We start from the raw sequence: 11476 nt of genomic DNA, 5'->3' as shown, positions 1-11476 counted from the left end.
GACTAATTCCGTGCCATTTTAATTTATTCCATTTATTCTTTATCATTGTTGTTATATAGGCTGCCCTGTAATTTGTAGCTTAAATAGTCTCACTTGGGTTTGCCTCACCAACTGCAATTGAATTGGAAACACCTGCTAGCAAGAGCTACATTTTCTTCTCACTGAATTTTTTTTTTTTTAAAGATTTTATTTATGTATTTGACAGAGAGAGACACAGCGAGAGAGGGAACACAAGCAGGGGGAGTGGGAGAGGGAGAAACAGGCTCCCCGCAGAGCAGGGAGCCCGATGCGGGACTCGATCCCAGGACCCCGGGATCATGACCTGAGCTGAAGGCAGTCGCTTAACCAACTGAGCCACCCAGGCGCCCTCTTCTCACTGAATTTAACGTTGTCGGTTCTGGTGGTCCATATGACATCTGGCCTACCTACCTCCTTTTCTTCTTAATGTTCGGTCTTCCTCCTAACCTAATGACTCCTAAACTTCCTCTTATTAATTCCATCAAATGGAATTTACTGGGCACAGCTCTTGCCATACAGCCGACAAAAATAAGGTGGGAACAGCTAGCAGACCACTGGAGGCTGAGAGGTAGCAGGACGAATTATTTAACTAGAATTATTTAAATTTAAATTATTAAAATTATTATTTAAATTATTTAACTTGCTGGGAAAGGATAAATTAGCCAACAAAGGGGGAGGTCGGAGGCAGTTGAGGGTGCAGGGAGGGCATTCTAGGCAGAGGAAGCAGCCCTGACAAAGGTCTATGAAGGAAATTTGGGGCCAATGTGGGGGACTGCAAAATATATCATTGGGCTGGACCAATAAATTTGAGTGGATAAAGAAGGGAGAAGAATGGGGGTTGAAAATGTAAAATTATGCACAGTCCAGTCCTTGGAGGACAGTACTGATTGGATCGGGATGGGAGCTGGTTGGAGTTGGGCTTGTGGGAGAGAGGAGTCCTAACAGGATGGAGACACAGGCATGACGCACTCTTTAAGCTCCTGGATTCACCATGGCACTTTTCACCTTCTGCAACATCTCCTGTGAGAACATGGCCTCCTGGGACTAGCATATCTCTTGGATAGTTTACTAAACACTGATGCCTCCCCCGAAGATGCTTCCTTGATATAGAACCTACGTGCCAGACTAGGCACATTATTCAAGCATGCACATTTATTTAGTTTGCAAACATTTGTTTTCTCTGAAAGTGTTTTCAAAACAGAAAGCCAGACCAGACCTTATTATTTTCATATGTTTGTTTCACTTGGTGCAACAAAACAACTGCTAATTGGAATGAAAGTGTGGTAATGTAGATAAATTGTTTTTACTGCGCTTGTTATTAGGTTCACTGTATCTGCAATTGCACCTGTGGAAATATATTTGGAAATATTCACTTCACAGCACGAGCTATTTTCTCACGTAGCTGAGACTTTGAGCAAGATTCGTAGATCTCAGAATGAAATCCAGAGTTGCCATTTGGCAGCTGAATTGTAGCGTGTAGATAATCATTGCCATGGAATTATCTATTCTGGCTATCATCACTGCCCCAGTTTGCTCGGCAGTTGAAAATCCCACACTGCACTTGAGCGGTTGCACTTGACTGGTTTCAGAGCTCAAGGGCTTGGAGGGATGTTTGTAAGTTTCAGGGGTCATGAATTTGAATTGCAGTGAAGTATGTGATAGAGAGTTCTGGAGTGAGAAGTGTGATTAAGTGACCTCTAATGCTCCTTCCATTTACATAACCCCCTGTCCTTGGGCTGCAGATATCTGAGGCTACTACATTTATAATCATTTTCTTCTAAAATAAAGTTAACCAAACTTCAGGCAGATGAGTCAGTGACCATTTGGAATGATGGAGGGGAGAGTTGGACCATGTTGAGATCTAGTTTCATACTTTATGAGATTTAAGAACCTTGTTCCAGGGCAATCCAGGTCCCCTGCATCCAGACATGACTTCACTTCCACTCACTTGTCCCCCATTTGAGTCAGGGGCTCACTTGCCTATTTTCCTCATTTGTGGCCCATGGTTTTCAATGCCCTGGCTGTGTTGTCTTGCTGGGCTTCTCTTCACCCACCTCTCACCCTCATCTTTAAGCTCGATTGTATCCCCCAGGGATAGATCTAGTCTTAGAGAAGAAGGGCTATGTGGGGGTACTTGGAGACTAAAAGCCTCTTTAATCCCCCACTCTCAGACCATCACTAGTGCGGATTTCATCCCTATTTCCCATCTTTGAGGGACTGCCAACCTGACACATGCTGCTCGCCTTCTAAATACTAATGCCCTGCTCTCTGGGCCTTGGCTGATCTCCCACCCTCCTCCTGCTCAAAGCCACCACTGGATTTTAAACCATAAAGCCTTGAAAATTGTCCTTGAGACCTCTGAATTCTAGATGCCTGGGACACATCCTATCTAGAACCATGCCGCCATATATCTCCCAGATGGGCTCCCATGTGGACCTTCAGGCCTGACTTGACATCTCAGCTTGGGCTCAGAACCCCACAGATCCCGAGTCTGTCCCAGCCGCTCCAGGCCAGAGGTCCCACTTAGGATCCTGGACTTGGCTTCTGACCAAAGTGAAGGCAAAATCTCTGGTTCTGTCAAAGGCTTGTCTCGGTTATCAGCACCACATTATCACTTTCTAGTTGGCTTTGCCTGGTATCGATTATTTTGCTTGCACGTCCGAATGCTGGTCTTTGACCCAGAGCTTGACCTGACCATGGTTAACAGTGACCGTTTTTATGCCTCTTGCTTCCCTGGAACTCTCGGGGCCTCTTCAGCCACCAGGTTATTGCCTTACTCTGACAGCTGGCTCACGTGGGCTCAGACCTTCCCAGCCTTAACCAACAGCAACAGTGGGCCCAGATCTTCTGACCCTAAAGCACTGTTCTTTCTATATGCCACAATGTTACGATCTATCGCAGCATCCTCTAGACTCTGCTCTGTAGAAAATTACTATTCTATGAGCCAATAGGCATTTGTAGAACAAGCAAATGAATTCACTAAAAAGCATTTATATGTGTGTGTATTTCATGGTCATGTGAATTTGGAAAATGCTGTGTTAAACAATGTTAAACAGGTTACTTCATTACAAGATTTTTAGGCTCCCTAAATGCTACTAATGGGCATTGTAATATTCAAGGGGTGGGAGGAGAGAAGCAGAGTATATAGTTTTTTCCAAATTTATTGGCCTATAGAGTTTTTTTCCTGTGGAACACTCTAAACTTGTGACCAGACTTAAGCTCCATTCTTTGACACTGACCTGGGGTCACCTGAACAAATTTCTCTCAGAAGTAACGTAAATGGAGCAGGGGAGTCAAGACTTCCCTAAAAATTAGAATAAAACTGGACCCTTATCTTACACCATTCACAAAACCCAATTCAAAATGGAGTAAGACATAAGCATATGACTTGAAACTGTAGAACTCCTAGAAGAAAACACAGGGGAAGACTTGACATTGGTCTTGGCAATGATTTCATGGGTAGGACACGAAACGCACAAATAACAAAAGCAAAAATAGGCAAGTAGGGGCTCCCGGGTGGCTCAGCTGGTTAAGCGACTGACTCTTGATTTTGGTTTGGGTCATGATTTCAGGGTTGTGAAATTGAGCCCCGTTTAGGGCTCTTCATTGGGCGTGGAGCCTGCTTAGGATTCTCTCTCTTCCTCTCCCTCTGCCCTTCTCCCTGCTCATGCTTGCTCTCTCTCTTAAAAAGAAAAAATGGAACTACATCAAACTAAAAAGTTTCTGCACAGCAAAGCAAACAGTCAACAGTGCAAAGGAAGTTAATGGGATGGGAGGAAATATTTGCAAACCATGTATCTAATTAGGAGTTAACTTCCAAAATATATAAAGAACTCCTACAACTTGGTAGTAAAAAATAACCCTAAAATGGGCTAAAGACATGAATAGACATTTCTCCAAAGAAGACATACAAATGGCCAAGAGGTATATTAAAAGATGCTCAATGTCACCCATCATCAGAGAAATGCAAATCAAAACCACAGTGAGATGCTCCCTCAAACCTGTTAGGATGGGTATTATCAAAAAGTCAAAAGAGATAAATATTAACTAGACTTATTGTGGTGATCAGTTTGCAATATATACAAATATCAAATCATTATGTCATACACAAACTAACACAATGTTGTATGTCAATTATACCTCAATTTAAAAAAAAGGCAAAAGATAACGTGTTGGTGAGGATGTGGAGAAAAGGGAATTTTTGCATAGTATTACTAAGAATGTAAATTGGTTATAGCCCTTATGGAAAACAGTATGGATAGTTCTCAAAAAATAAAAAATAGAATGACTAATATGATCCAGCAATCCCACCTCTGGGAATTTATCCAAAATAATTGAAATCAGGATCTCAAAGAGATACTAGCACCTTTGTACTCATTACAGCCCTATTCACAATAGCCAAGATATGGAAACAGACTAAATTCCATCAAGAGATGAACGGATCAGGAAAATCTGGTATATACATACAATGGAATATTATTTAGACTTTAAGAAAGGAGGAAATTCTGCAATGTGTGACAACATGGATGAACCTTGAGTTCATGCCTAAGTGAAATAAGCTAGTCACAGAAAGACATTGTATGATTTCATTTATGTGAAGCATAAAAATACCCAAATTCATAGAATCAGAGAGCAGAATAGTGGTTGCCAGGGACTGGGAGTAGGGAGAAAATTGGGAGTTACTAATCAAGAGGCATAACTTTTAATTAAGCAAAATGAATAAGTTCTAGAGATCTACTGTATACTTTGTACCTGTGGTAAATGACACTGTACTGTACACTTAAAATTTTGTCATGAGGGTCGATCTCATGTTTAAGCATCCAATAAATGAAATTTTAAAAAGAATGAAATTATGGCAATTAAATAGAAGTGAGCATCTGAAAGGTAGCACTTTTTCATTTTAAATTCTTACTCATTTGCATATTTCCATAACTATAGATTGAGGTTTGTACTACTACACACATACTAGAATGACTACAATAAAAATACTGAAAATACTGAGGACTCACAAGGATGCAGAGCTATTGGATCTCTTATGTATCATTCTGGGAATACACAATGGTCCCACCACTGTGAAAACAGTTGGTCGGTTTACTAATAAAGTTAAAAATACACTTAGCATTTTATCTAACAATCCTACACCTGAGTATTTATCCTAAGGAAATGAAATTTGTTTCCACATAAAGCCTGTATACCAATGGTGCTAGCAGCTTTACTGGTAATAGCCAAAAAATGGAAACAGTCCAAATGTTTTCCAATGCATGAATGGTTATATGCACTGTGGTACATCCCTACCATGGAATACTACTCAGCAATGAAAAGGAACAAAGTGTTCGTGTATTTAACAATTTGGTTAGATGGCAAGGGAATTACGCTGTGAAAATGAGCAGATCTCAGATTACATCCTGCATGATTCCATTTATATAACACTTTCTAAATGACAAACTCATGATGGAAAACAGTGGTCAGGGCTTAGGGTAGAGGGGAAGGTATCGTTACAAAGAGGCAGCAGGAGGGATTTTCTTTGTTGTGATAAAGCAGTTCCTGGGGCACCTGGGGGCTCAGTTGGTTGAGATTCCAACTCTTGGTTTTGGCTCAGGTCATGATCTCGGTATTGTGAGATCCAGCCCTGGGACAGGTTCTACACTTGGCAGGGAGTCTGCTTGAGATTCTCTCTCTCCCTCAGCCCCTCACCTTCTCACATGTGCACTCTCTCTCTCTCTCTCTTTCTCAAATAAATAAATAAAATCTTAAAAAATAAAAGCAGTTCTGTATTCTGATTATGGTAGTGGTTTCATGAATCCACATATGTGATAAAATTGCATAGTACTGGGCGCCTGGGTGGCTCAGTTGGTTAAGCGACTGCCTTCAGCTCAGGTCGTGATCCTGGAGTCCCAGGATCGAGTCCCGCATCGGGCTCCCCGCTCAGCAGGGAGTCTGCTTCTCCCTCTGACCCTCCTCCCTCTCATGCTCTCTGTCTCTCATTCTCTCTCGCAAATAAATAAAATCTTAAAAAAAAAAAAAATGCATAGTACTATATACACAACAAAAAACAAAAACAAGAACAAAACAAAAAACAAAGTGCATGTAACACTGGTGTGAACCAAGTAAGATCTATAACTTAGTTAATAAAATTGTTTGAATGCCAGTTTCCTGGTTTGGGTAATACTATGGCTATTAAAGATGTTATCCTGGGGAAGGTAGGCAAAGGGTAGATAGGAACTCCCTATATTACTTTGGAACTTCTTGTGTATTTTAAATTATTTCAAAGTAAAAAAAAAAAAGCAATTCGACTTTGGTTGAGTCCAGATGAGAGGCTCTAGAAGGACAGGCATCCAGTCTACCTTCTTTGTCAGTTAGGACCATGCCTGGCTCACACAGTTCTACAATAGCCTTCCTGTTTCCACCACTTACTAGCTGTGTGACATGGGGGTAGTCACAATCTATCTGTTCATCAGTTTGCCCATCAGCAGAAGAGAAGTTCTAACAAGTCCCACATCATAAGATCCAGGTAAGATTAGAGTGAATTATACTAAGTGCTTTGGATACTTTATAGGAGGAGTCCCATGAAGGGACACATAAGTTCTGTCCTCTGAATGAATAGGTGATACGTGCAAAGCAGTCACAAGACTAGCCTCATGTCTCATGATCAATGTAGAATGTAGAAATGTAGAAACAATATGAACTCTTTGTTTTCATAATAATGTCTGCAACACCTAGGTTTTCCTTCTGGATTTTTTCCCCTTTTCAAACTATCTCATTCCCCAAAGCTTTGAAATATATGAAACTGCAACTGTCAGCCCTTTGTTTTTGGCACAGTTTGCTTTGAAATTAATAAGAAGGAAGACTGCTGGAGCGCCTGGGTGGCTCAGTCGGTTAAGCGGCTGCCTTCTGCTTAGGTCATGATCCCAGGGTCCTGCGACTGAGCCCCGCAACAGGCTCCCTGCTGAGCAGGGAGCCTGCTTCTCCCTCTACCACTGCTGCTTCTCCCTCTCCCTCTGCTGTCCCCCCTGCTTGTGCTCTCTCTGTCAAAATCTTAAAAAAAAAAAAGAAGACTTCCCCTGAAAAACTTTGTGATCTTTTCCCTTAATTCATATTCATATTCAGTTTCTAACTCTCCTAATACATCTCTTTGTATTTCTATCATTTCATTTAGATACACTGGATTATAATGTCCATATGTCTGTTTCTCTTCTCAGATGTGAACTTGAGCTCCGGGCCTGCATGCTTTCATTTATTCAACATAGAGTAACAGAGCACCTACCATGTTCCAGGCACTGTTCTAGATGCCAAGGACACAGCAGTGAACAGACAAATGCCCTGGTATCGATGGTAGCTACTGTCTTGTATGGAATTCTTCTTTGTATTCTTAGCTTCTGGCATAGCGCCTGACCCACGGTGGGTGCTCAAATGTTTCGTGGATGGATGAGTGATAAAATGAACATTTCTGTTGGTGGGTACCCTATATTTGAACAAAACGAGCCAAACTCTAGTGTGAAATCAACCATCTAATTTCTAAAGACAATGAGAAACAATTGTCATAGGACTATTGGAAATGAGCTACCTTTTGCCTCGTCCATCTCCCTCATGAGATTTCCAGTTTGGCGTCCTGCTATGGATACAGCAATTGGTGAGTGAAAACAAGACGAAGCCGGTGCAGAAGTACTTCCTCTGGAGAGATGAAGAACCATCCAAAGACTCTTAAGAAATATTTGACCTTGGACGCCTGGGTGGCTCAGTCGGTTAAGCGTCTGCCTTCAGCTCAGGTCATGATCCCAGCGTCCTGGGATCGAGTCCCGCATTGGGCACCCTGCTCCGCGGGACCCTGCTTCTCCCTCTGCCTCTGCCTCTCTCTCTCTCTCTGTCTCTCATGAATAAATAAATAAAATCTTTAAAAAAAAAAGAAATATTTGACCTTTTTCCTCTTAAAGCTATTAATTACAAGTGATTCTTATATTGAGAAATATAAAAAGATTGGCCAGAAAATTGCTACGATGTTCCACGTCTCTAAATTTCTAAGTCTGAAGTCTCTCCATTTCAATTTTGCATTAATTAGGTCTGTTTGGGAGCCAAGTCCAGGAAAAGAATCTAAAATCACAGAGGTTGGGGTTGGTGGTGAGCAGAGCAGGATGCCATCTCCCTTTGCAGATTTTACCAAAATGCCCCTTACAAAACTATTGCTGACATTTTAAGTCTTGTTCATGTGACTCTTACCTTGGTCTTCATGAGCATACATTCCCTGGATGCCTCAGAAGTATTCTAAAAATAATTTTTATTTATAATTTTTTAAATTCCACAACATATGCACATGGTGCAAACCTCAAAAGGCTGCAAAGAGGGGCACCTGGGTGGCTCAGTTGTTAAGCGTCTGCCTTCAGCTCAGGTCATGGTCCCAGGGTCCTGGGATCGAGCCCCGCAGCGGGCTCCTTGCTCTGCGGGAAGCCTGCTTCTCCCTCTGCCCCTCCCCCTGCTTGTGTTCCCTCTCTCGCTGTGTCTCTCTCTGTCAAATAAATAAAATCTTAAAAAAAAAAAAAAAAAGGCTGCAAAGAACAAATCATGAAAAGAACGTGTCCTTCCTTTCCTCTTCCTGTCTCCTGGACGGCTGGTTCCTCTCCCTGGAGGTATCCGCTGCCATGTTTTTAATATATCCTTGTAAGGTATTTTATGAATATCTGTATTTTGGAAATGATAAAGACGGTGGCATCCAACATGCTTCACATATTCAGCTACTTGAAGTCAACTAGAGTAAAAACCGTTTTGGATTTCTAATGCAAATAATTCTTGTTCAAATCATTAACTTCATGTTCTACTTCCTTTCAAGAAAAGAAGCAAAATAAGCATCTTGGAATAGTGAAAGAGTGCTGGCAGGGACTAGGGTAACTGGACTCTACCATAACGTAGCAGAAATGAGCCTAACTTCCCACCTGAAAACCACACGACTTCTACACAATGTCCAAGTTTCCTTACAAAGGTAAGGGCCACAATTTTGCTAACCAAGAGATGGATCACATCTCCATTGCTCAAATCGAAGTTTAAGAGAGGTGCCTGATGCATCTACAGGACTGTACAATGAGATCTATGGTCCCAGAGCCCAGGGGCTACAACAGTCTGAGATTCTATGACATAGTCAGTGCAGTTTATGACTCATCAGATCTTACTTTATTTTTGAAAATTGGCAAACCTTCAATCCAATATATATAGAAACACAAATCAGAATAACATCACATCCCAAACGTTCTTGGTTAATCATACCTTATACATAACGCTCAAAGCCATGAAGAATTGATCAGTTGCATCAATCAATTATTCATCAGTGCAATGAAGCTTTAAGATGTTGCCCCATCCATGCTTGGTAGTGTATCAATTCTTAACAGTTATATAGAATTTTACAGTAGGGTTATGGGTCCTAAAGCAAGTCTGCAGAGTTGCGTGGGACTATGTATAGCAAAATCACAATTGCAGATTTCCAGGTTAACTCCCTGTAAAGATTTATCCATCAGATCTGGGGTGAGGATTGAGAAGCACTCTCTTCACAAACTCTCAAATCAGTGGCTGTCCAAGCTGACTACACATTGGCATCTCCTGGGGAGCTTTAAAAAAATGCTCATACCTGGGTCCCAGGCACTTACATTCTGGCATAAGTGGTATGGAGTTTAGCCTGGGCATTAGATTTCCCAAAGCTCCCCTGCTGATCTCAATGTGCAACCAGGATCAAGAACCACTGCTGTAGATCTTGACCAGTCCAGGACTGCCTGAGTCTGGAAATCTCCTCAGATTGTCAGAAATTATTTACTTCTCTCATTGGGAATTCGTGTAGTCTTTTCCCATGTTGGCACTACTCTGCATGAAACCGAAGCACAGTCATGGGCTCCTCAGTGTGATCTAGAGACCAGTAGCATCCACGTCACCTAAGTACCCACCCCCTAACAACTGAAACAGAATCTGCATTTTAACAAGATCCCCAAGTGTTTCATTTGCTCATTAAAGTTTAAGGAGCATAGCAAAGTGGCCTCAAATTATGCATTAACAAGCTCCCAAGTGCTGTGGCAGTCCACAGTGGCAAGGATCTCAAGCACTTAGCCCAACATGAGTTTCCAGAAAAAATGGTGTGAGATGCTGGTTCTCTGCTTCACCACAAACCTTCTGAATCGAACTCTCTGGGAACCTGCCTTTATAGGACTGCTCATTCCCAGGTGATTATTTACATGCAAGGTTGAGAACCACTGAAGCATGTCCAACTTTTCCCCAGAGTAGGAGTCATTTTCTCCTTTGAAAAGCAGCCTGATCTAATTGGTTAAAAGCTCCTCTACATTTAACCTCAATTGGCCTATAGAGGAAACAGTATTACTCTCTAAAAAAAAAAGAAATGGTCTCTGCCTTAGCCCTGCAAATAACTGAAGATACTCTTTCTCCCACCCAAATGATCTTTGTCATCAGGTTTAGATTTCTCAACAACTGCTCCTGATTCTGTTTCTTACTCTTCTGGTTATCCCTCCAACCCCCACATTGGAAACCTTCTAGTTCAGCATAGCCCTCAAAGTCAGGCAGCTCAAACCAGAGAAAACCTCCAAAGTGAGCCACAAAATATATAAATCAGACTGTCATAAACTCTGACCCAAACATTATATATATATATATATTTTTTTTAATAATGCATTTTGGGGTTGCTTTTTTGGAGGGGGTAAGCTCTATATTATGTTAATTCTATATGAAACTTCTGTTTAACCACAACTTCTACGTCCCTTTCCCGTGGATCATCAAAAGATGCTACCCCATTCCTATAAGTTCATAATTATTTATTGAATTTAATTTATCAGGCTTTCCTTATAAGCCAAATAAATTTCATCACTGTGATCTCTGGGTCCACTGGTTCAGCCTGACAAAGTAGTTCTCGTTATCAGTCCTGAGTAAAGAGCCTTGGATTCAGGTTCAAGTCTGATCTCTACAACTCTGTTGTAGAGCCTTAAGCAAGCACCTTAGCCTTTATAAGCCTATTTTTCATCTACAGAATGGGTACAATAATAGTACCTGTAAGATAGTTATGAAGTTTCAACAAGACAATGTAAAAAACACTTTGTAAAGTATAAAGCTGCATAAATGGTTAAGAAAATCATAATCCCCAAGCTATGAATAACTTACAAACTTAATAACCACAACACTGATTCATGTTTTCAACGCCCAAAAAAGAAGTGGCTGTCATGAAATCCTCTGAAAAACACACTCTGTTTCCTCCCTTACTATCTCTGACCCATTCTAGTTTGCTTTTCGTTTGTGAAGAGTTTCTGTCTTCTGTTGACAAAAGAGGAAGGGAAACCTGGCCTGAGAACCATAACCCAAATGCCAGAATGGTTCTCTAGAAACCAGCCACGTGGACGTGGATGAAAGCAGAAAACCCCTTTAATCTCACTGACATAGGAGTCCAAGTGTTCAGACAGGCCATCTACTTCTACTTTCCCAC

At 41.4% G+C, this 11476-nt stretch overlaps 1 protein-coding gene across 1 annotated transcript in view; it reads right to left on the bottom strand.

Moving 5' to 3' along the window:
- Positions 1–9171: 9171 nt before the first annotated feature.
- The window catches only part of TNFRSF21 (TNF receptor superfamily member 21), a 69195-nt gene continuing 66890 nt past the window's right edge, over positions 9172–11476 (bottom strand). The window contains exon 6 of the transcript XR_006540476.1: positions 9172–10335. The gene's annotated coding sequence lies outside the window, so the exon portion shown is untranslated. The remainder of the gene's footprint in view (positions 10336–11476) is intronic.

Source organism: Neomonachus schauinslandi, chromosome 8 (genome assembly GCF_002201575.2).
Source record: "Neomonachus schauinslandi chromosome 8, ASM220157v2, whole genome shotgun sequence".
Classification (NCBI taxonomy): Eukaryota; Metazoa; Chordata; class Mammalia; order Carnivora; family Phocidae; genus Neomonachus; species Neomonachus schauinslandi.
The sequence above is the reverse complement of the archived record's forward strand: the minus strand, read 5'-3'. Positions and strand labels throughout refer to the sequence as shown.